Source organism: Drosophila miranda, chromosome XL (genome assembly GCF_003369915.1).
Source record: "Drosophila miranda strain MSH22 chromosome XL, D.miranda_PacBio2.1, whole genome shotgun sequence".
Lineage (NCBI taxonomy): Eukaryota > Metazoa > Arthropoda > Insecta > Diptera > Drosophilidae > Drosophila > Drosophila miranda.
In genome coordinates this window covers 6,461,160-6,488,059 of record NC_046673.1, presented here as the reverse complement: position 1 = coordinate 6,488,059, position 26,900 = coordinate 6,461,160, and the positions used below count along the sequence as shown (strand labels likewise).

The 26,900-nt window shown below is 44.4% G+C and overlaps 1 protein-coding gene across 2 annotated transcripts in view; it reads left to right on the top strand.

The window, feature by feature from the left end:
- LOC108164880 (dipeptidyl aminopeptidase-like protein 6) overlaps positions 1-26,900 on the top strand; it is a 119,882-nt gene that overhangs the window by 60,828 nt on the left and 32,154 nt on the right. The window lies entirely within an intron of this gene.

Sequence of the window (26,900 nt, the reverse complement as noted above, 5' to 3'; positions counted from 1 at the left end):
CTCCTCCCTGTCCTTGTCGCTGTTGTACCCGCACTCATCATCCTTATAACCGTCATTATCGTCTACTGCCGATTCTTCATACTCCTCATCGTCCTCGTCCTTGACAAGGATTTTCTCTTTATCCGCGCAGGATCCTGTAGTATCTGCACAAAGCTGAAACTTCATTAGGTCGTCACTAGTCTCCTTTAGGGATTTCTGATCCTCTCCTAAACGGGGTCGCTGCTTCAGCTGTCCATAAAGATCGATCAAGGATTTGGTCATTGAATTACTTGACTCTGGCTTCCATCCGGTCACAGGGACCACAGAAAGGGGCAGCAGATAGCAGACGCACACGAGCAGCAGCATTTTGAAGTTCATTTTCGGATACACAAAAGATTCAGACTGAGATACTGATTCTGATTCGGATTCATAGTTGAAAAGTATAGCAAAGCAGCTCTAAGCGTGGATACACGACACTCATAAATATTTGGTCTTCATTCGATGCTCTTGGAAGACTTTAATAGTCTGAAAGTATTCAAACACTTTTTAAAGGAAATAAAGAACATTTTTTATACCCGATACTCAAAATGAGTATTGGGGTATATTAGATTTGTGGTAAAAGTGGATGTGTGTAACGTCCAGAAGGAATCGTTTCCGACCCCATAAAGTATATATATTTTTGATCAGCATCAATAGCCGAGTCGATTGAGCCCTGTCTGTCTGTCCGTCTGTCCGTCCGTCCGTCTGTCCGTCTGTCCGTCCCCTTCAGCGCCTAGTGCTCAAAGACTATAAGAGCTAGAGCAACGATGTTTTGGATCCAGACTTCTGTGATAAGTCACTGCTACAAAAATATTTCAAAACTTCGCCCCGCCCACTTCCGCCCCCACAAAGGACGAAAATCTGTGGCATCCACATTTTTAAAGATACGATAAAACCAAAAACGCAGAATCGTAGAGAGTGACTATATGTTCTAGATTGTAAAATCTCAACCAGATCGTATAATTATTATAGCCAGATTCAAGAAAACAATTTCATTCTTTCTCGCTCTGTCTCTCTCTAACACACAGGTTTCATGGTCTGTTTTGCCAATTGCAAAATATGAGTTCAAGGATCTCAGAACCTATAAGAGCCATAGCAACCAAATTTGGTATCCACACTCCTGTGATATCGGACCTTGACCGTTTCGTGTCCAAATTTCGCCACACCCCCTTCCGCCCCCGCAAAGGACGAAAATCTGGGGCATCCACAAATCTCAGAGACTATTAAGGCTAGAGTAACCAAATTTGGTATCCGCACCTCTGTTAGATCTCACTATAAAACGTATATCTCAGAATTTCGCACCACCCCTTTCCGCCCCCACAAAGGACGAAAATCTGTTGCATCCACAATATTGCACATTCGAGAAAACTAAAAAAACGCAAAATCATAGATAATGACCATATCTATCAGATTGCTGAATCTGGATCAGATCGGATCATTTTTGTAGCCAAAAGCAAGAAATCAATTTGCAGTGGCTACGCAGCGCCCGACGTCACGCTCAGACTGATTTTCTGTCTCTCTCGCACGCACTCTTTGTCGTGTCGTTTAATATTAGCGGCGTCTGCCGGAGGAGAGCCATACTGACTAAGTATCGGGTATAAATGTAGAGTTGCGGTCTCCGCAGCAACTCACAACGTTCCCCCTCGTTTTATTGAAAGTCACGGGCCTCGACATTAATATACCTGATACACAGTTTCTGAATGACAATATCGTGTATCGAGTCGGAAACGTTTTCTTAGGGGATTTACATTTGCATGAACTATAGTTGAATTTTACCCCTGTTTTCCGTGTATATGGGGTACAGTGGTATAGGGTAGCAATATAAAATACAGAATATATCCCAAGGTGGGCAAAGCAGTGTATCTTCCTTGGAGCTTCTGCGCCGAGGAGGAACTGGTGCTGGCTGGTGTGGATCATAGATAATTCTCTTGATAGTGGCGCAGCTGCAGGAGGGGGTACAGTTCCGACTCCTCGTCTGCATCAGGGTCCGTGTCAGTGCCATAATCGAGCTCTGGTTCAGATGATTCGTCGTCCTCTTCTTTCAAGGGTTTATTGAGGAGGTATATCTGTTGTAGGAGATCCATATCGGTGATCTTATTTGGGACTTCGTTTGGTTCCGTTTGCCACTCGTCTTCTTGCAGATCATTTTGCCATTCATCTTCTTTACTATCCCGTTCACACTCGTCTGTTGGGTTCTCCTTTTTATCTGGTTGCTGATCCGTACACTCATCGCTCTGCACATTTTCGGGACATGATTCTTCCTCGTTCTGCTCCTCCAGTTGCTCCTGCAACTGCGATGCCAAGTCCTTGAGATCGTCCTCCATGGCCTTGAAGCTTCTGTGTATGCCCTTTATCAGGCAGGATACCCTTTCCACAAAAGTCCCATCGTCCTGATCCTCCTCCCTGTCCTTGTCGCTGTTGTACCCGCACTCATCATCCTTATAACCGTCATTATCTTCTACTGCCGATTCTTCATACTCCTCATCGTCCTCGTCCTTGACAAGGATTTTCTCTTTATCCGCGCAGGATCCTGTAGTATCTGCACAAAGCTGAAACTTCATTAGGTCGTCACTAGTCTCCTTTAGGGATTTCTGATCCTCTCCTAAACGGGGTCGCTGCTTCAGCTGTCCATAAAGATCGATCAAGGATTTGGTCATTGAATTACTTGACTCTGGCTTCCATCCGGTCACAGGGACCACAGAAAGGGGCAGCAGATAGCAGACGCACACGAGCAGCAGCATTTTGAAGTTCATTTTCGGATACACAAAAGATTCAGACTGAGATACTGATTCTGATTCTGATTCGAATTCATAGTTGAAAAGCATAGCAAAGCAGCTTTAAAGATATCTCGCTCTCTTTCGAAACGCCGTCGCCAGAGTGTGGGAGGACGTCGGATGTCCATTCCTCCTACAGCTGCTTGCTCCTGCGGTCTGTCACCGGCTTGCATTTCCCCAGCGGTTGCTGCTGCCTGCTGCTGACGTCAAGGATACGACACTGAAATGTTCACTTATTGCGGTTTTTCTGCCACGTATTTATGGCGTATAAGAGGGGTATGCTGGACAATGGGAACGGTCTGTTTTTGCTTCAGGATTGTGCGAATTTTGAGTGACATTTAATCCGGCATCAAGTGCGCCAGATCGATTAATCAATTACAGCATCAAAATCACAAACTCCAACATGAAGTAGTAGGCGAAAGCAAGTCGAAGCTTGATGAGCGCGGGTTTGTGGAAAGTAACGCAGGGCCGACCGAGGGGCACTGCTGCTTGACGCGTGATACAGCAGCTTATTCCTTAATTTCTTAGAGGTAGATATAGAGGGTATTTCTAAGTCCAAATCCACTCTCTATATCTTTCCCTTACTTCAGCTTGTGCCACCTTTTTTTTTTGCTGTTGCTGGTTGTTTACAAACTGCGCAACGATTGCCCCAAAGGTGCGGCAGGAGGGATGGAAGGGTATGCTGCTGCAGGATGGGATGTGGCATCGGAATGGGGGATTGAAAACGTGGCAGGGGGAGTGCTCCCATGCTTCTGTTGGCAGGGAGGGTGGCACCTAACGAATTCATCAGCTCCGCAGCAGCACAAAAGATGAAGAAAAATGGCGCAAACTAAGGCCAAAAGATGCCCACAAGCCAAACACCTACGCAAGCGGAAGGCTCTCCTCTTCTTCCTGCATTCTCCTTTCTCCATCTGCATTCTCCATCTGCGGAAGGAAGCCTGCAAAAGGATGTTGCCAAGGGGATGGAAATAGAAATGCGGCATACAAGTGCCCGCCCGCCCGATGATGATGATGATGATGGAAGGTGGAACTGCGACTGCGACTGAAGCTCTTGGCAAATGCATTTAATGTGTCGCATGTCTGATTTCCATGCAATAAGATGTCCCGTCACCTTCCCTTCTGTCTCCACAGGACTAGAACATGTGTCTGTTCCCCATGGATGAATGTTGATCTAATTCCGCCCACACAATTGCCAGCCAGTGTTCTCTCTGCTCTCTCTTTCCTCTCCGCTTCGATGTGCAATTAACGCGGCTGCATTTTCCTGACGTTGCCATGGGGGAAAAACACTATCACAGAAGAAGGTGTTCGGGTCCATACCGCCCAGGAAAATGTCGGCTTAGTGACATGGAAACATGTACAACTTAATTCCCCCAGTGAACAACGGATGGGGAAAAAAGATAGTTAAGCTTTTGGCAATGTCTCGATGCACACGCATTTCAGTGTCCTTAAAGAAGGTGTCTTAGAGGATGTACTTCGATCTGATAGATGATTCGCATAATTCTTCGCGACTGAAGCGCAACTTGGGCATATTTTCAGAGAAATCCAATCCATTTGATATGTATGTACATATACTCGTATGTACTTACATATTTACATAAATATGCTGGAGCTCTGCTTGAATGTATTAAAAAACGAGGGGGAACGTTGTAAGTTGCTGCGGACACCGCAACTCTACGGTTATACCCGATACTAAGTCAGTATGGCTCTCCTGCGGCAGACGCCGCTAATATTAAACGACACGACAAAGAGTGCGTGCGAGAGAGACAGAAAATCAGTCTGAGCGTGACGTCGGGCGCTGCGTAGCCACTGCAAATTGATTTCTTGCTTTTGGCTACAAAAATGATCCGATCTGATCCAGATTCAGCAATCTGATAGATATGGTCATTATCTATGATTTTGCTTTTTTTTAGTTTTCTCGAATGTGCAATATTGTGGATGCAACAGATTTTCGTCCTTTGTGGGGTCGGAAGGGGGTGGGGCGAAATTTTGAGATACACGTTTTATGGTGAGATCTAACAGAAGTGCGGATACCAAATTTGGTTACTCTAGCCTTAATAGTCTCTGAGATTTGTGGATGCCCCAGATTTTCGTCCTTTGCGGGGGCGGAAGGGGGTGTGGCGAAATTTGGACACGAAACGGTCAAGGTCCGATATCACAGGAGTGTGGATACCAAATTTGGTTGCTCTGGCTCTTATAGGTTCTGAGATCCTTGAACTCATATTTTGCAATTGACAAAACCGACCATGAAACCTGTGTGTTAGAGAGAGACAGAGCGAGAAAGAATGAAATTGTTTTCTTGATTCTGGCTATAATCATTATTCGATCTGGTTCAGATTTTGCACTGTAGAAGATATGGTCATCCTCACCGATTCTGCGTTTTATCGTATCTTTAAAAATGTGGATGCCACAGATTTTCGTCCTTTGTGGGGGCGGAAGTGGGCGGGGCGAAGTTTTGAAATATTTTTGTAGCAGTGACATATCACAGAAGTCTGGATCCAAAACATCGTTGCTCTAGCTCTTATAGTCTTTGAGCACTAGGCGCTGAAGGGGACGGACGGACGGACGGACGGACGGACGGACGGACGGACAGACGGACAGACAGACAGGGCTCAATCGACTCGGCTATTGATGCTGATCAAGAATATATATACTTTATGGGGTCGGAAACGATTCCTTCTGGACGTTACACACATCCACTTTTACCACAAATCTAATATACCCCAATACTCATTTTGAGTATCGGGTATAAAAATGAAAAATGAATGAAATTGAATTAGAGTGGGACCAGGAATGTGAAACCGACTGAGTTTTTGGGATGAGAATTATGTGAATTGAATTCAGATCCCATTCGAATACGTCGAAAAATCATCTTGGATGGGGCATTCCGCTCATAAAACTGCCTTCTTTGGGTTTCAAAAGACCATCGGTCCTTTGTAAAGCTTTGATTTGTAAGTTTTCAAGTTTACAAAAGCTTTTTGATTAGCTTTTCGCATACTGCAATGATTCTAAAGCTTTACGTTAAAGTTGAAAAGCTTTATGGTAATATCGAAAAGCTCCAAAGGAGCATTAAAACGCATCAAAGTTGTTGAAAAGCTTCTTCGAGCTTAGTATCCAAGCCATACCGTTATTAAAGCTTTCTAAAGCTTTAGGCCTAACAAAAGTTCGCCCTGCGCCCATAAATCGTTTCGATTCAAGCGTTGCACAGAGGCAGACCGGGGCCAGGACCCCAACAACAGCACCGCTTTCCACTGCAATTCGAGCATGGGACATGATAGGACATGAAAGTTATGGCCCTTAGAGGCTGTGGGCCTGTTGCTGAGTTTTCACTTTTCACAGCTTGGAGTTTTTCTTTTTCTAAAAACCAACTCAAACTTTTTCGCAACTTTTTCGAACATCATTTGGGTGAATCTTTCAATTGACTTTGGAAAATCTTGCAGCCAACGTTGGAAAAGCAGTGAAAACTGCTTATTAGGCATTAAATCAAAGGGAAAACTACAAACATAGCGCGAAAGGGGGTGCAGGGGGGGAAAGCGGAAACGAACATTGAGAGCTAAAGCAAAGGCAAAAATAATTTTGTATGCAGCGGCCTTTTGGCAATGACTTTTCGCATTCATCTCATGCCGGGGGCTGGCGGCGGCTCGCCATTCATTTTCCCCAGAAGATTTTTCATGTGAAAATAGGGGGGGTTGGTGGCAAAAGTGGGGTCTCAAGGGGGTGGCACTTACAATGAAATATGCTAAATGGTCGCGAATTCAAAGGCAAACAGAAGGTTGATTTTGTGGCGGAAGAAGAAGAAAGCAGAAGGAGGCAGGAAAGGAAGGAGAAGCAGCCTTGATCAACTGCTTTGGTTAACCCTTAGCCCCTTAGCCCATCTCATCCCCCAGGGCCGTCCTGCATCCCCTCCTACTCCTTGACGATTGTACGACCAGGTGCCTTGGCTTTGGACTTGGACATTATTCATTTCTGACACTGACACCCTGGCCCCCCAGCAGAAAACCCAAAAACCAGCCCTATGGCACACAAATGATGGCACGTCCTAGACGTACCCATCATTGGGGCATGGCCAGGAAAAGGCAAAGGATTCGAATTGCTTATACCCATTGGGGATGACATTTTGGTAGTTTCTTGAATCTGCTATAAAGTACATAAATTAATCATTAAATAAAATTAATAACACGTAATGCGATATGAAATAAAATACCTAATGAAAAAGCATATTTGCCGACATATGTATACCCTGTAGATCGTTCTGATTTTCGATGGTGTCGCTTGTGTCTCTGGCCTCGCTCTCTCTCCTCTGGAAAGACTTGAGGAAATCAGCAAAGGAAAATGAAAAGGGAAAACTGAGAAATCTAAGAAAACTAAAAACGACGCTCATTAGGCACGTTCCACACACTCGAGTTCATCACGAGGGTTTTCCCCGACTTTTGTTTTGCTCGCCGCTTTCCGCATGCTGCCTGCCACGTGATGGACAGAGTGTGGAAGGAAAGCTTGCGTGCCACAGGCAAAAAGCTCTGCCATGCGGATGTTTTGAAAGCTCCCCAAGCGGCTGCCGTTCGCTGTGATACTCCGCCTCTCGTGGCTGTGTGGCAGGCAGCTGGCGGCGTGGCATGTGCGTCGTCGTCGTTGTCGTCTGGGGCACGTTCAGTTTCGCTCCCAACGCCAGCTGCTGCAGTCGCAACCGAGACGCACCGCACGGAACAGACGCGAGCGAGCGCGTTGTGTCGTTGTCCCTCGTTGGTCCTTTGTCGTCGTCCTTTGCTCTCTCGTTCTTTTTTGCCGTCGCGCGGCCGCGCGTCTGTCGGCGATCGTTACCCGTTTTTCAAATTCCCCCAAATTCCACATTTTCGCGCCACAAAAGTTGCAGCAAAATACATATGTACAAATAAAAAACGAACATCCTGCCACACCCCCTCTGTCGACGCTCACTATCCCAATCTCGTCTACGGATGGTCCTTGTTTTTGTTGTTTGTTCTGGTGATATTGCAGTGTTTTCTGTGCGAAATTAGTGTGGAAAACGCTTAATTGACGGGAAATACGGGAGGCAGAGGAGCCACAAAGTAATCCAATAAAAAAGTGCCTATAAAAAGTGGGTGAAAAAATCATATTTGTGGGCGGGAAACAAATGGAAATTCAAGAGAATATTTTCAGAATATTCAGAGCCGAAGATTCATGTTTCAATAAAAGTTCGTTGAAAAGAGGAGCAGGCTGATTTAGAAACGATTCCCACTCTCTCTCTCTTTCTCTTGTGGCATGCAAAACTGTGGAAGAGAGAGGGAGACAGAGTGTGCAAGTTCTATCCTGATTTGTGCCACTGTTAATTTGCTGCCGCGATAAAAAGTTGGCATCCAAAACGCGAAATCCAAACCCTAGGATACGTCCAGATGTTGTTGCTTTTGCTGGCTGTCTGGTGAAATCTCGGCGTGGCATTACCTTTATCTGGGATTAGGTCCAGGCCATAGCCTGTTGCCCCACGGCGCTCCCCTTGGGGCCGATGGAAGATTGGCTGATACCCAAATTGTTGAAGGAATTCCGGAGGAATCTTTGATTTCTGCCCTGCCCCCCCCCCCCCCCCCCCCCCCCCCCCCCCCCCCCCCCCCCCCCCCCCGCTCCAGCCCGCGAGGCACTGCACACACTTTATGCCACACTTTATTCCACTGGCAGATTCTTTCTTTTGATTTCCTTTTTACCGAGTGGCTGAATGGCTGAATGGTAAATGCTGATTTCTTACCTTATTTGTTCTGGAATTGGTTTTGGTTTTCTGGCGTTCCCTTGGAAATCCGTTTTGGGGGATGGCTTTGTCTTTGCCATTGCCTTTGGCTAATATTTGCATGGCAAATAGAAGCCCCAAACAGAGACACTGTGGATTTGTTGCAATTGAGTCCTCTGGTGGGTGGACGGGGGGTCCATTGGTCCTCTGGTGGTGGTAATTAGCTAAAAGTCAGAGGCGTTAATTAAATCACGTAGCAAATGCATAAAAACAAAGCGATTCGCATTTTTCTATCTCTATCTCCATCTCTGGGCTTCGTATCTTTCTATCTCTATCCATTCCTGATTCCATTTTGAGCCCAAGGCAAATTAATAGCCCAAAAGAAACACAACGAGCAACAATTAGGAGCCGGAAGGCCCACACAGATGCAGAGCCTTTCATCTCTACCCCCGTCCCCAGAAGAGTCACCATCAAAGGCTTAAGGGTTCCGTAAAAATTGCCTTCATCATCTTTCACTTTCATTTTCACCTCTTGTGGCCTTCTGTTGTTGCTCTTACATTCTGTATTTTTTGCTGCCATCTTTAAAAGTATTTTTCTGTGGGAAAACATTTATATGCACACACACTCGATGGAAGAAGTTTATTACAATTTTCCTGTCTTCAAAGTGGATTCAAAGCGAATGCATGCCATACGGCCTGATCCTGTTCCCTGTCGTGTATCCCGACAGGCACAATACTCCTTCCTGGTTATTGAATTATCCTTTGTTCGTTTCCGGCGAGAGAAACTTTCGCCTCTGGGGCTCTGGGAGAAAGTTTTTGTCGCCTAAGTTACCTTTAACTTTCTTTACTTTCTTTAATAATCACAATGACACTTTGGCGTCGCGTGGCGTGGAGGAGGGCTCTCAGAATTTTTATGTGCAAGAAAGTTTTTGTGGAAATCTTTTGCTTAAGTAGAGCCACTCTTTGACACTGTTCTTGAGCCATACTTTAGCCCTTCCACATGTGGACTAGGCCTCTCTAAAATATGCAACTGAATGGCCTTCTGATAGGATAGCCCTCGTTTATACCCAGGTTTTGAGGACTTTTATTCGCTGAACAATAAGAGAGACTTATGACTGTAAAATTCAGCCGTGTTATGCTCATAGCAAACATTCATTTAAGCACTCATTTATTATTTATTAATGAGCATTCAACGAACGGGAGTCGATTCATAATCTTTTAATCTTTTAATCTTAATTATCCCACAATCGACTTAAGATTGTTTTGGGTATGCTCTGCATTTGAATATTTCCATGACCGATTCGAAGACTGTCAAAAATCGACTGCAGAACATTCAGAACCATTTGATATCCTCAAGATTTGTTTCAGGATCGTTTTATACCCTTAACGAGCACCAAAAATGCACTTTCAAAATCCATTTCAAAAACATTGGGATTCTAGCGTGGAAAGAATAAATAATAATAAAATTTGAAAGCGATCCCACGTTTTTTCCTCTACTTGGTGTCATTCGGCAGCGCCCCTCGGTCGAAAGACTGACCCTTAATGAATCGTTTCGATAAAGAACCTTTGTATCATTTTCAATTGTTTTCCAAAATGTATCCCTTCGGACATCTCTCTGCCCCGCCCCCGTACCGCCCCATTCTGTATCCTGTAGCCAGCTCTGGCAGCATCCCTCCAAAACACACACACACACACAACACACGCAGACCAGCCCACAAAAGCCGATGACAAGTCATGCGATATGTTGGCTTCCAAGGACTTCAAGTGCCCGTATATAGTTACATTAACCGCACACGATTGTCCTCGAATCCTGTCCCGTCCTGCCCCTCTTGTTGTTGCTGTTTGTTGCTGTTTGCGTGGCTTATTTAAGTTTCAACTTCAGCTTCTGTTGCTGCCGCCATTGTCTCCTCCTCCACGACGATAGACATTGTATTAAAAGCGGGAAGACGTGCTCAAGTATCTCTCATTCGCAGTTGGGGACCGAGAAGACCGACTCACGTTCTGGGTTAGTTTTTCGGTATCATTAGCATCGGGAGGAAAGCAGGGAAATCGAGTAAGGGCCTCCCTTACAACTTAACAAAAATTGCAACTGAAAAGGAGGCACGAATTTCGGGGCGTGCCCGAGTGCTGCACAGCCAGCGAGAAATGCGGGAAAAGCGACAAAGCAACAACCCACATACATACATATACATATGTATACTCGTAGATCAATAGCGATTCTTAAATAATGCCATAAATCTTTCAACGAATGCTTTAACGAAACCAACGTGTCCCGAAGTGCGAAACGAACTCAAATTACACATAAATTTCAATTGAAAGACCAAACGGAGACCGAAGGAGTCGTCCTGGGTATAAGGATTTATTGCCAAAGCCCAAGTGCAAATCCCACGGCAATAATAATTAAGGCAGCAGCAGACAATTGATATAAAAATACAAATCACACATATAGATACACCTTTTTAAGATACAGATACACATACAGAGAGAGAAATCCATCCGAGAGCGCAGCCATGAATGCCGCACAGAGCGGCGGCCACACGGGCGGCGGTGGCGGCTCCATGGGCAAGAAGGGATCACAAATGGAGGTAATTTTATTACATTTTCTATCCTACTTCTCTCCCTTTAAATGAACATCCACGAAGCTGTGTTTTCACTTTGGAATTTCCCTTTTCCCTTTTTTCTTATTTTTTTATTTATTCTGTGCTTAGGTCGGTTTCCTCTGTACTTTTGGGTCTCCAATGCGGAGCACTGACCTCTGTGTGTGCGGTGTGTCGCCATTTGTAATGAGTGTAAATTGAATTTTCTACTTCGGATGAAGATGATGGAAGAAGAGCAAAAACACAACACGAAACAAAATGAAAACAAATTAAAATAAACCAATTCGATTAGCGAGAGGGAGCGCGTGGGAGAGGGAGGGAAACGGGACCCAACCCGGACCGACCCTCAGTTAGGTTTAAAGGCAATCAACGTGAATGGCCATCCCACAGTCCTTTAGGAAAATCATAAATTCACTTCAATTATTCCATAGGCATTCGGGAGGGAGATTGAATTTTAAAAGATTTCCCAACCAGAAATGTTCCCCCCATTGGGAATCAATTATTTAATGGAAGGAAGGGGGGGCACTTCAAGAATAAGTATCTCTTCAAATTATTTTAATAGAATATTGATTCTCCCTCTCCTCTCTAATATTGAAATATTTCTAAAAAGGTTTCAAATAAATGTATTATTAAACTAATTGTTCATGCTTCTAAGCCAGTATTGAGCTCTAGTCTGTCGGTAATTGAGCACACTAAAAGCCCGCCTATTGTATTAAGTTATAACCGTTTTATAACCCAGTAATAAGCAGCGCCTAAGTACCCGCGTTTGTTATAATTTATATCCCTTACTTTTCTTCAAGTTCTGTTCAGCATTGCAGAGAACTTCTTCTTAGCATTTAAAAGTGTCGCAAGGCCATTTTCCAACCGTTTAGTAACCGCTCCTTAACCGTTGATACATGCCCAAGCACCAAAATCTTTGCCTACAAAACTCTCTATTCCATTTTCCATTAGTTTATAGATAGATCATATTTCATAGATCATTCAAGCCCAAACGCCATCCGTCCCACCGTTCAATCCGTAATTTCAATTAGAGCTTAATCATTTGATCGCCCGAATTCGCTGTTTACAATCCACTTAATTAATCAATTAGGTTTTAATTTGGGCAATTAAATTTTTGTTTGTGTTTTTTGCTTTTCAACTAAAATCAAAGCAGGCCTCGGGGCCTCCCTAATGAGAATTGACGGCAAAACAACACAATGTCTAGCCTTAATTCAATTTTCGTCACAAAAAAGTTTTCCCAAAAGGGAAACTACCCCTCAAGGCAATAAAACCAAAAAAAACTGAAATAAAAGTAAATATAAATAATGAGAGCCCTCACCCAAAAAAAAAAAAAAAAAAAAACAAAAAAAAACACTGAAATTAAATTTAAAAAATTTCATTTTCAAAGTGGCAATCAGAATCACAATGTCCTTGTTGCTGCTGCTGCTGCTCTTGCTCCTCCTGTAAACAGACAATTAAAAATGGCACGACCAAAAAAACTTGAGGCAATGTAGCGCCCAGGGAGGGGTCAGAGGCAGGTTATCTCCTGCTCATTCCGGCGCTCCTTTCGCTCAACCTGCCTCTTCTTCTGCTCCTTCTGCTCGTCCCACCTCACCTGTCATTCAAATGGTCTCGGCCATAAATGTTTTAAATGGCCATAAACCAGCAGCAGCACCAACAGAAATGCCGAACGAAGAGCAAGGAATGAGGGTGGGGCTGGCATTTGTGAATTGGTTTCCACTCCCCTCCTAATTAAGCTGAAAATTTCGTGCTTTTCGAGTGCAATTCTTTCAGCCTGATACGCCACCAATTGATGATTGAGTTCTCTCATTATTTTTCGCAGAGGTATAATGGGGGTTGCGGTTCTGCGGTCAAAGCCAGAGCACGTTCGCGGCCCCAATATACCCCCCCATATCCCCCTTGGGGTGGTCGATCTCTCAAGGCACCAGCGCCAACGCCAGCGCCAGCTCCAGCTCTAGTTCCAATTCCAGTTCCACTGAGTGGTGCGTCAGTCATGGCTCTGGCTCTGGTTGTGGCCGACTTCATCATCCATTAATGTCACTCAATCTGTGCGCATAAATTTGCATAAAGCGAAATCCAATTTACTTTAACCATTATATGTATGTATGTACCTTGCCCCTCACATATCCTCTACACCAGAAGTTTCTTTGGGGACACACACACACACACACACACACACAAGAATACCAACATTTCCATACTCGCTGAAAGATTGGCCTCGCCCACACCCACCACCAGCTGGAATAGTTTCATGGTGTGTGGAGGTGGAGTTTTTCCTTTTTGCGTGCCAAATTTTAATTTGTTATGTGGACAAAAGTCCAGCACAGCACCGGAAAGAAAATTATGTAAAGAAATTAACCAAAGGACGGATCCGATGGCAGTCGCGGGTGCGAGAATTATGGCCATAGGAAGCGAACCATAACTCTTCCCGAATTAAGTTTACTAAAACAAGCAGTTAATTATAGTGGAACTAACTGCACTATTCTTGGCCACAATTGGGACATAAAGGACTGTTGGACTGTTGGAAATACCATAAGAAACTATTTCAAGGAATCGAAAACAACGAAAAGGTGTTTTATTCAAAATGAAGGACGTAACAGATGAAAATATTTTTTTGGGGTTGCAAAAATCGAATAGAATTAACAATTTTGATTAGCCTAGGAATGTCTTGGGATATAGAGGCCATTCACCAAGTGAAGATGGCCCATTAGCACCGCCCTGCGAAGGGAATGCGCAGTTATCTCGCGAAAGCGCGGAAAATCAGCCAAGCTCTGTGGAAGGCAACATATGAAGAGGGTGCCACAATCTCATAACACTTAGTCGATAAATACTCACTCTGTTGCGTTGGACCAGCCATCCTGTAATGTCGTCAAATGTTGCAGGACGATTGAGATCCAGCAGCAATTGTCTGAAGATACCACCTCCCTGAATATTGCGTATGTTGTGAATTACTGTGCGCTGAGGCGAGCCCACATCCGGTGGGTAAATCGGTGGACACATCGTAGGAAGATACGACACGATTTTGGAATTGAGTTTGCTAGAAATATTTTATATATCTATTTATTTGTACTTGCACATTCAATTTGAGCATGGCATGCTTTTCTCGCAAATTTGTACACAACGATATTGATTGTACAATAGAGATGGATAAATAAATATATCAGAGATGGTACTTCCAAAGTGTTGGAAAACCCCCAACATTCCCCCTAACCCTACTATCAGTTTTTGAATCGACGCCCACGTGCTTCAACATTAAGACACGCGGATACTGAAAATTAAGATACCATTTCCTTTTTGCACTCTCTGGAAATCTGGTTATCGCTTTAACATTTGATGAGATTTGAACTTTCGCACACTTTTCACTGCCCATAAGGAAATGCGTTTGATGATTTCGATTCTCCACTCCCCCCACCCCCCAGGGGTGTTGCGCACACACACACACGCCAGGATAATCGGTCATTAACATGACACCGATTTCCTCGACCTCTGTTTTTGTATCTGTGTCTCGGTTTTGCCTCTTTTGGGGCACGTGGTGCCCTGCTCTCCTGCTCCTTCGTTTGGATTCTTTTGTTTTGCTTTTCTATTCCCTTCCTCATTTGGTTGACCTTTGCCTGCTCCACGCTTCCTCTGCCGGCCTGTTTTGCCGTCTTCCCTTTTGCCCTGGCTTCCTTTGGGGGTCCTTTGCCTCTGCGTGGCTCTTTTAATTAGATGTAACAGAAACAGAAAATAAATGCTGAAATTTAATTCCTGCGCCTAATAAAATCAAAAAAGGAAAGGAGTTCCTGGTGTGGAGTCCTTTGGGTTGACACACAACTGCACTGCACGTGCGGGAAAGTGTACGCTCACGTTTCCGTACCTCCCAAGCCCCCAGCGAGCAATTGTGCAAGCAATCAAGGCCTTGAAGGCACTCCGTGAGCTAATTTCCGCTTTGTAGAGTGCCCCCCAAAACGCTGGGAAAGTGGATGAGCAGGAAAGTCGGCGGAGAGACGGAGAAGAGTACTGAAACGCGGTAAAAGATGCACCCAAAAGGAGGCAGAGAAGTGCCCAAGCGGAGGAAAGAGAGCGTGGTGCACCTCGACATTCCATTTATTTCCATTGCAAATGTCGCTCAGGATATAGTATAATTAACACCGAAGAGCTCCTGGGAAGGAGAGAACTCTACAGATCACAGTAGGATAAATGGAAGGATTCTTTCGGGCATTCCCATGAATCAACTCTCAAATATTTAAAGCTCTTCGTAAACTCTCCCCCGCTTGAGAGCCCGCCCCTAAATCAAAGCTGTTTTTTACGAGGTTCCTGTACCTTTACAATATTTTTATGGGCACAAAAAGACAATCCCCCGGACATATTTTTTCGCTTCCGTGGGGGTCTGGTAATCCTTTTTTTAAACATTTTTATATTCTGTACGCAAATCACAAATCTATGAGTTTTTGAATAGACTTTCCCATGGCCCCATCTTAAGGTTTCTTGTCTTCCTTTCCTTTACATTGTCATGCCCCAGTCCGGGGGAAAACGGGCTGCCCCCAAGGACCTGCCATCTGTCCGTTGGCTAGTCATGTCCAAGAGGAAGAGCCATCAATTTTGCTGTGAGGCCTCGTCGTTAGAGCACTTAAAAACCACAAGATGTGCTCCTCCAGATACTCGTACACGCCTACCGATATGCCACGCCCTGCCCCATCAAACACATGTTAAATTTCCTGTCTCTTGCCACAAGATGTGGCAGAAGGAGCCGCCAGAGAAAAGGAGGAGGACATTACTTGAGCTGCACATAAAAAAACGAAGCACAAAAAAAATTTAATTGAATTAAATTTGAAAATTTTCTACGGGTCATAGTTTTCTATGCCCCAAGGGCAGTGGAAGAGGGGCTGGCGGAGGGGATGCGGGTGGAAAAGGCACTTTTCATATGTCACATGCGGTTGCGGCTTTTTTGCCTGACGATGACACAAGAGCCAGCCAGCCAGCCAGCCAGACAGACAGACAGACAGACAGCTCGGACAGACATCTAAAAAGGAGGCCATGAGATGAAAAGATACAAATTTCATCGTGTATAAAGATATATCTATGAAAGTCAATGAGGTTCTTAGTAAATGAAGCGTAGATACAAGCGGAACTAAAAGAGGGGGAAAAACTATGCCTCAAGCTGGGAAAATATATGGTATAAGAGGATATTTGATAGGAGAGTGAGAGTCTTTCATTTTCCTTTTGCGGCTTGTGGCCGGGGGTTGGGGTGGGACTGGGACTGGGATTTTCCTGCAAACATTTCTATTAAACATAGAAACAATTTATACATAATTATTACTGAAGCAATGTATTCCTAATTACAAGAAAAGAGATTTAAGTTCAAATGTTGCTGGTGGCTTAAGGATTAAACAGTTCATAAACCAATTTATGGTTTCTCGTGGTGATGAAGCACTTTTCTCTTTGCCGAACTCTACCGTTTTTGCTTCGAAACGAAATATTTTTAGTGATTTAAGCAACATTTTCTGGATCTACAGAAAGGCGGGAGGCAATTTCTTGGGCCCCGGGGCCACTGTTCAACTTCTATTAGTATTCCTGCTTTACCAATTGCTTGGGAAATTTCCTTGAAATTCAACCCAGGGCCTTGGCTTTGGGTTTGTTTTGATTTGCATTCATTTTTTTTCAGGTAATCAAGTATTAAATTTACATTTAGAGATAAACAAAAGAAAGCGAGAAGAAGGAAGAGCTGCCCTGGGATTGGGACTGAAATTGAGATTTGGGATTTTTGATTGTTGGCAATTTATCAGCAAAAGTAGAAGGAAAAAGCGCCCCTTCTTTTGGTTGGAAAAGTGGAAAAAGAAAATGTCAGCGCTTATCATTTGTCTTGGGCTCCAAAGTGGCGCAAACTCAGGCAACGGGAACTCCTGTCACTTGGTCAGTCGCTCTATCTGTCAACAGCTGCCATCCCACACCATGCCGCACCATGCCACACCACACCACACCGCTGTGTGCCCCACTCTGTTGTGGCATTTCCACCGCTTATCGGAGCCAACAACAAAAAGCGTAAAAGCCAAAAATGCAAAATGAATGTAAAGTGCTTTTTTCGGAGAGGGGCGAGCGGACTGCGGATGCTCTTTCGAGGCTGGAAATTTATTGCAAACTACGCAACAAAGCAAAAGACATTATTGTAGCTGTCCCCCCCATCCCCCTTCCCCAGTCAACTTTCCTCCCAAGGCATGAAAAAGTTGCCTACACAATTTATGATTAAAACAAAAGATCTACAAAATTCTTGGCATCGTCATTTTGGTACGTGACCAACGACGAGATTCAGCGACACAGTGGAAAACGAGAAAACGAGAAAGCGAGAAAACGTAGAGAAGGAAAAGCGGGTAGGCGAGAGAGCGAGAAGGCGGGAAAGCTGCTTGGAAATGCGCATTTTATTTTGTAATCTATTTCATTTAAATTTTAATTTATTTTCATTTATTTTTTGTACAGTTTTTCGGAATAAAGGAACACCCAAGAAACTTATGCTTCAAATGTGTCTGTGTATGTGTACACTGTACAGTGTGTGTGTTTCAGACTCTTCCAAGAAGCATTCCGTTCGCACATCGTCCTCTGGAGCCATAAGCAGGGCCGGAGAGCATTAAAATTTTGTGCTGCATACGCGTAGGCGCTGACACGTGACGGGCAAAGCAAGTGATACCAGCAGGAGAGAGTGAGAGCGGAATAGAGTGGCATGAATAGACTGAGAAATATAAAGGGTGTTTGTGGGGTGCCGTGGGGGGGTGGGGCGGGGAGTGGAAATCCAAGTCAACGCTAAACAGAAAGCCCTACGAAAAAGTCAGGTACGCAAAAAGTGTGTGAAAACATTTTTGAAGCGCTCTAAAATAAACAAACCAAGCACCAACACACACATGGAATGTGGCAGGAGATAGGTCTGGCGAATCCCGAGATACCCATTATTCGAAAGAGTATCTATCCGTCTGTATGTGGGCAGACTCTTTCTCCCAAACTACTCCTCTACTAGACTGCAGAATATTTTCGCACTCCGATCATTATCATAGCCAGAATGAACACTGCTAGAGCAATGCGTTTTTTAATGGATATTCAAAAATATTCATAAGCACATCAAGTTAATGGAAAACACAAGAATACCGTGAAAGCAGAATCATTACCGAATCGGATCTCATCTACTAGACAATCAAAGATAGTGGCGATCGGATCATTGTTAGATTAGCTCCGGAAGCATATCGTAGTGCCCGCTCTAACTTATGACTTGTATTATTTAATCCCATGTCAGAAGGGATTTGGTTTATGAAAACGGAACGCATTTCTCACATGGGAGTCAAAGAGGGATCGCCCAGGGGCCAGACTTCTCTCCAAGCAAATAACTCACTAAATAAGCCAGCAAAATGCTTAAGAAACTGTGCGGTAAAAAAATACAAAATACTAGAAACAAGCGTTCCCAAGCGTAGAAGAGGGGAGGGGGCGACTGTGAAGCATGCTGCTGACAATAAAAACAATTTACAACTTTTTCCCCGAGTCTCGTCCCCAACGGACAGTCCCCCTGAGGCGCCACAGAGTGCACTGCAGCTGATTGACCCCCCGCCCTGCCATCTTTCCAATGGGGTACGGGGAAAAACTTTGTCGAGTGTGTTAGCCAAGAAGTCGGATCGGAAAAGTTGTGCGTTTCTGCTTCTGCTTCTGTTGGCAAGTTTTTAGAGCGCGAGTGCAACTCAATCAGTTGCAAAAGTGCCCCTGGAAAGAGTCCCAGTAGCAGGGAGGGAGGGTAGCAGATCTAAGGGAATGGATGGAGTAGGAAGTGGGAGTCGCACGCATTTAATTGCCAGACACAGAAACTCTATAAACATGTCCAGAACCTGCAAAAGACAATGGGATAGGGCTATGGCTTAGGTCCTCTCATGAGCCATAAAAGCGTCGAGCGCGTAAATTTTCACGCAAACAGCAAAAACAACAACGATAAAGCGGAAGATGAAGCCGAAAAAAAACATTTATTGCAGTATTTTGCTTCTTTTTTTTTTGTTACATATCGTATACCCTCAAAAGAGAGTGTTGTACTTTTTTCTAGAACGCTTGCAACACTAAAGAAGGAATGATCTATGAAATGTATATGCATATTGGATTCAAGTTGATGTGATATTATCGATATTCACGTTTCGGCTTTCGAAACTGCTAGAAGAATGAATGAAATGAATTTTGTATCGTTTTCCATTTTGGGTTTGTACAACTTTCGAGGATGTGCACCTCAAGAACACCGTTTTATGGTAATTTTTTGTTTAGAGGATGGATCTACAAAATCAATCACTGGAATGAGAAACCCATTTCGAACATTTTGAAGAAAGGCATTACAAAACATAGTAAATTGTCCGGTTATCCGAGTACCAGGTATCTTGACGTCGAGCCACGTGTGCCGCGACAGAAAACATTCAGACTGGTCTTTTTTTATGGAGGAAGGCGGAATTTATTTTAACGAGCAAAAGTTTTGGCAATGCCCCGAAGAAGGGAAACAGGGAGAGCGAGAAAACTGCGAAAGACAAAGAAAGAGAGCGAATATAAAAGGAGAGAAAGTGAACTTAGATGGTGAGGAACGCGAGAGTACGGCCGGTAGCAGGGAAGAGGGCGGGGGGGAAAAAATCCCTAAATGGCAATTTCGCTTCCGCAGTCGCCCGGCATTTTATTAACGCGTCTAATTCCCCATGTACGAACGGGAACACAGCTCCACCACCCACTGCCACTGCTCCAATTTCCACCCCTGCCCCCTCTCTTCATCACTCCCTCTCGCTCTGTACAAATGCCCTGCCCCCCGACCGGTCTGTGCATTTGTGGTCGTCATTTCTGCTTAGCTAATCTCCGGACTGCGTGCACGTAACCGAAACCAGAACGGAGCTGGCGCTACTATTCCTCCTTCTCTGCTCTGCTCAGCTCTGCACTGCTCTGCTCTCTTTGGGGCTTACATAAAACCATGGATGGGGAGGAACAATGGGGGCAGGGTCAGGGGTGTGGAGCGGAGAGGTTAGAGAGCAGAATTTATAAATAAAAACGCTACAAATCCGCTTGGTTTGGTTTGGCTTTTTGGGGGAAAAGGAAAAATGCTGCGGAAAAGTTTTCTGCGTTTTCCGTTTCATGCTTCCTCCAGAGATCCCTCAATCTCCCTCTCTATGGCTAGCTCCTTCTCCTTGAATACCCTGTAAACAGGAGGGGACATCCCATTTGTAGGGTATCAGGGGAGTTGGTATTTGGATCTTTTAACAGCAGCCAGCAGGAAGGAAAGCAGAGAACAGAAGAGAAAGAAGGAAAGCAGGGAAACAAAAGGGAATGCATGCGGGGAATGCGGCTCATCCACTGCCTCACTGCCTGCTCCTCCGCTCGTTCTGGCGCTCAACAAAGTTATTGTAATTTCTTGCAGGCCGCTGGCGGAACTTCGTTAGGTGTGCTAAAATTTGTTGCATACCTTGTGCCACAGAGAGTGGGGAGAGGGGTGGGGATGAATTGCCACAGCATGTGAGAGACCGCTATTAATTAAAATTTCAAAGCGAAAAGAGCGTGCGAGCAACGTGGCGTATGTGCAATATTCCGATAAAGGCTGCCAATCGGTAGGCAGGAGAGCATCAGCACGTAAAGAGTGCAGAGCGGAGGACAGAAAGAGTATGGGCTGGAGAGCGGGGAGCGGAGAGCAGGGTAGAATCACGAACCATGAACCACATGCAAAGTGGACACTAATCTGCATTGCCTGAAATCTCATGCCAATTGCCAATTATCTCCGCCTGTCAATCTCCCCTCCTCTCGCCTCTCTCCTCTCTCCTTTCTCCTCTCAGGCGTGCAACTGACAGTAAATCTGAGTGTGAAACTGGATGTAAATTGGCAAATGACACTGGAGGGCATGGGCATGGGCATGGGCATGAGGAATGGAGTATAAAGGAAACGTGAGTGGAGTTCCGCCAGACATTCCCCTGACATTCCAGCATGAAGCAGTATCCAATGAAGTGGAATCACAGCGGTGAGGAGGGGGGAAAACCTCGCTAAGATGGAAATTGGGGCAAGCAGTTCCAGCACTCGATGTCGGATGTGAGGTTTCTCAAGTTTGAATAAGGCCTTAAAGCAGAGCCTTCTATACGAGAATTATAATATGATAAGCGTAAGCTTTGGAGGCGAGAGGTTATCCAAGAACTCGTAGTACTCTCTTATTGGCTTAGTCACATTCGATCACGTTCATCAAATAATCTACATTACTTTGTATACATTTTTTTTTTAATAAAAATAAATTACTAAACGAAACGGAAAGGATTTGTCTTTTATATTTTTTTGGAAAAATGTTTTTAAATACGATTTTTGGAAGACAACCTGGAAGCTGTACCCAGTCGCACGGGAAGGTACAAAGTGACAGGAACAGAGAGAAATATTGGACGACCAAATATATGTCCGTACCCACTCCTAATGTAAAGCCACATTTCTCCCAAGCAAAGGCTACAATAGACATAAGGTGTGCGTTTCGGGCCATGGATTGCGAGTGGAGCGAAGGTAGAAGTTAAGTGAAAATTTTACTGAGCAGAAAATTCCATTCAAATGCCGGCGACTTCGAGTTGCGCCACACGTTTGGAGTCCTTGACAGATGCCGTTGTTCCTAAAAACACACAAGCAAACACATGCCACATGCCGCATGCCACACGAGCACAACAATGTGATTAAAATGCAATTTGCTGCCATTTACTTTGAGCATAAGGAGAAAAGCGAAGGAGCTTTCTTACATGCTGCTGCTAGATGGCATCCCATCAAGGAGTCGTCGGCTAACTCGAGTGTCCCTCTGCTCCTCTCTGTGCGTGTGTGTGTGTGTGTGTGTGTGAGTGTGTTGCACATTCATTTCCGCTTTAAACAGAAAAATAATAAAATTTTATTATGCACTTGCCGCTTGCTGAATGGCGATGATGATGCTGAGAATGGGAATGCTGCTGAAGTATGCTGGTACACAGGATGAGCAGGAGACGAGAAGAATGCCTGGTCTGTGTGTCTGCAATTTATGGCAAAGGACAGACAGGATACCAGGGCAAAGTCCTTGTTCGGGGCAGCATTCAAATTACAAACAACTCGAAGCTCGAAAGTTGTGTAGCCATATAAATTTACAGTGCCGGAGGATGACATAAATATCCTTGAAATAACAATCTCCCTCTCTAGAAACATAGAAACTTCCTCTCTCTGTTTCTGCGACGGCCAATGATTGATGATGAATGATTGATGCATGATTTATGTACACATTTCTCTGTGCTCCGAAAATCAGGCAAATGTGCAACATAATGTTCCAGCAGGGGCAGAATGCGTTAAAGTGCCAACAGATTCGAGTGCTGCTTCCATCCTTGCCTGCCCCACCACCCCCATCAACTGGCAGTACGGTGGGGCGGGGAGGTGTCGACTGTGTTGTGTGCCGCTTCGTTAGCTTGACAGCTTTTCGTTCCGTATCGCCTGCCACAGACTCTGTTGCCAGAGATATGTTGCATATCAAACGATGCCACACAGCCGCAGAGTCGTATCCAGAGCTTCCCAGCCACAGCCACAGACGCAGACATAGCCTCGCCCCCAACCTCTAATGCTGCCTCCTCCTTGGCATCAATTTGCAATTTGCTTACGCTAGCTCTTTAACTTTTAATTAATCTCTCAAGCACTCGAAAATCCACATAAATAATGTGCACAAATTGTTTGGACGTGCAAAATGTTATTTGCACAAGAATCACATTCGAAATTGTACTGGGAAAATTATGCAATGGTGTGCCGCCTGAGTGGAGTCGCAGTCACAAATAAATTGTAATTGGATATACACGTAAATTGTAATTAATTACAGAACCAACAACAGATACAGATACTCAACGGCTTCAATGGTTTCAACGGCTATAAAAGTGTACAAAGAAACTATTGAAAAATCACGGCCGGAAAAATCATGAGCCACACAGAAGTGCAGCAAGTCTGCCATTAATCTGCCGAGGATACCAAGTTTTCAGATGACTATATCGAGTCAGCTACTTTTCCCAACTCAAAATATATAAATACTGTGGCTTCAAAAACGCTTCCTTCTGGCGTGCACTTGTGGGCACCGCCCTATCCCCGACCTTAATAGCATTTGTAGAATCCTAAAAGAGCGTACATCAACATAAATTTCGTGTTAAATGTTGCATCAAACGGAAAAAAAGATAGTTTCTGTGCTCAAAGCCAACTTGTGGTGTTAACTTTAGGACCTTTTGCACCTCATCCACAAGCGCCACCACAAAACACAGTCTGCCAAAAAACAGAGACATTTATGCTCGCTTATCACATCATATTCACACCATTTGGCGTTTTATAGATCCCCGAAAGTTGCACCACGACATTTGCCATAGCTCTTAAAACAGGCTGAAACTTTCACCGCAAACTTTCACTACACCAATGATGATGATGAGATGATCATGATGTTGTTGAATGGTGGGAATAACGATGATGGTTTCCCATCAAAAGCTTTAGCTTTTGTGAGAGATTGTGAACGTAGGCAAATTTTTGAATGTGCGTATACTTAACACCACATCACGCATACGCCATGTGCTCCATGCGAGTCAAAGCGATGCGGTGGCATCGATTGAGTGTGCCACCCCACAGCGCGGCCACATGTCAGCAGCAGCATTAGCATCAGCTGTCATTTTCAGAACTGCAATTGGATTAAGTAATTGATTAATGAGAGGTGAAAGGTGCAACAATCCCCAACAACAAGAACTAGAAACTAAGTAAAAGAACATGACACTTGAGATGGAAGGGAATGAATATTAAATGTGGCGCATCGATATGAAAGATTGCCTGAAAAATCCCCAAATGGAAACGACGAATTCAAGACAAATATTTGGAGTGGGCTGGAGGAGGTGGAGGGGCGGCATCAGAAGCGACATCTCATAGCATTGACAATGTGCCTTGGGCAAACACTCGATGGAGAGACCTGATCAAAAAAGCAAACGCCGAGCCCAAGCACACAGACACAAGTAGGAGTACGAGTACGAGTACTCGTGCAAGTGCAAACAGCAGCCGAATGTCAAGTCGAGTGGAGCTCTAGCCCAAAAATAAGTATACCAAGTGGCAAAAAGTATATGTGGCTCATGGAGACGAAGAGTTGCATACTCTTCTATCGATTTCAGCCACACTTTAGTGGAGGAAAATGCAGTAGGAAATAGCAGAACTAACCTTTCCCGAAAGAATTGCTCAAGCTTTTGCCCAAAGCCGGATAAAAGGTCTCTTCATTACGAATGGGAATGATTTTCTTGAAGGAGACCTTTCCACTTTACTGTGACTGCAAATATAACCTGTACCCTGCAAAGGGTATCAAAAGTGTGCCCTGTATTTTCATGATATGTATCTATAGTCGGTATTCCCTGCAGAAGTAACTCTGAGGGTCAACCGAGTGGAAGAGTGCAGTGATTGCTCAGCTAGAAGATTGCCGCACTGGGTAGGGAGGGGGAAAGGATTTTACTCTGTCTCTCCCTGTCAGTGTCTCTCTCTCTCTCTCTTTCTCTGTCACAAAGGGAGTTTAAGCGGGGTGCCATGGTGTTAAAGGAAAACCATAAATCAAGTGAGCTTTCATCTTTCCGTTAAGGCATCAGAAATGCACTTTGACGATGGCGTCTGGTATTTTATTTATTTTTGTTACCTGTGACTTTTTTCAGCCGAAGAGCAGGACGAAGAGGTATCCTGTAGATGCCGTTTGATAAACATTATTGTACATGTCCGACAATTTTTCAAACCTCAACAATCGCTGAAGCGTGTCCCGATGGCATTTGATTGATACAAAGGGAAGGAGAGAGGACGTCTCCCACGAGCGGGAGCCCGTGTATGGGGCCTTAAGTTCTAAAACGATTTAGCGGGATATAAATGACAAAGCATTTCGCATTTAGCAGCTGAAGAAGTGATTGATTTTGCCAAAGAGCGAAAGCGACAATAGCCCTCTTTCTCTCACTCTCTCTCTCTCTCTCTCTCTCTCTCCTTCTCTCTCTGTGATATGGAACTGCGGCAGATGCCGCCTGGCTTGTGCCACATTTAATTGCACCCGAAGAGTCCGCACAAGCGTAAACTTTATTCCACATCTTGGCCAATCAATCGACAAACCCATGTTCATGTCCATTCGAATCGTATCGCACACATTCCATTCCATCGCATCGTTCGGCCCTAATCCTTCACTGAGCTCCAGCAAAATGTGGTCAAGTTTTGTGGAATTTGTGGTTTCGAATACTCAATGTTCGTATCGTTTTAATTAGGCAATCAATTCTGCTTCAATAGCGTAAACAAATTTGGTAAATACTCCGCTGAATTGCTGAATATTTCAACAGGCGAGCCAGCGATTGAATGGAATGTTAAAAGCAGTTCTTCTTTATTCATCGAGATAAAGTTTTATTGTCGTAAAGTGAATCTTTATGCCAACGAAAATGTTTTAAAAACAGAGAGATTAAAAAGTGTCTCGACACACAGCTAAGATTCCAGATGCTGCACCTGAAGATAGCCAGATCTCTCGATGAGTGCCGATCCACTAAGAAAACACCATTATCCTGGGTCTATTTCTTTCATAGATTTCATGCGATGGCACCCAGTCCGTGGCACGAGGCTTTCGAACCACGGCCGGGCTAAGGGAGGCACATAATTCGATATTCGTTAGCTCGTAATGATATGTTTAAAAAATATTCAAAATGCAAAATGGATGAGCCCATATGCCACGGCGCACCGCACCCAATGCTTGCACCCGAGAACAGTTGGAATATTGCATAAATACGAGTACTCGTTGATAAAGCTTAATCGAATGCAATCACGAATGCAGATGGCCGTCAAAAAGCATTAAAGCGGAGTTTAATTTATGTAGATTAAAATTGGAATATATTTTCATAGTCCCCCCATAGTCCGGAGTTAAATGAATGCCACATTGCTGTAACCCAATAAATGTCACAAAAAACAATGAAAAAACCAAAGGAAGAACGGGGCTCTATTGATTCGGAAATACTTCAAACCTCGTCGCTTTCACCCTTTCCCCAAAATCGACTCTCTTTGATCGAAAATTCTTGCCGGACAGGACAGGACATCAATTTATGATGCGAATGGACGCACGTATATTTCCATACAAATTTGACAGGAAACCCGGACGCGTGTGAGACATGTCCTTTGGCTGACAACAACATCTGCCCTTCCCCTCATTGTTATCGTCATAAAGAGAGTTCGTTACACTCATCATCATCATCAATTCGTGTCCAGTGTTTGACTGTGCAACTTCCGGTGGGCATCTTCCGTTTCGTTTGATTGCGTTTTTCGTTTTAAGTGTGTGCGTGTGTGTGTGGGATGTGGGGGAGTGGCCTTGAGGTTCCTCTGTCACACTGTGTCTGCTGCCTGGAGGAATTGATTAAGCTGTCGACTCTTGTCCATCGAATGTTTGTCTTTCCACCGCGCTCTCTGCTCTCTGCTTTTTGCTTGCCTCCTAAGATTCTTGGCGGGCACTTGCGGGTCAAGTCCTTGGTTCCTTCCGCATCGTACGCGACGCATAATTAATTTTCCCGCTGGATAGCCAGCCCCCCTTTTCCCTACTCTCCTGAAATTTGTAGCGAAACGTAGCCCACAACAATGCGAAATAACTTGACCGTTAAGAAATCGATTCGCATTTGAATAAAGCGAATAATTTATTCATTCATTCATTCACTCACCCAGGGGGCCATGGCATGGCCCCACTAGCTAATCAAAACCGCAAATGAAATTTAATTTAATGGCATTTTAATTCGATTTAGGATTCGATTTTGCCCAAGGACATGAACACTCGTATAATATTCGAATTTTATTTGAGAATAAC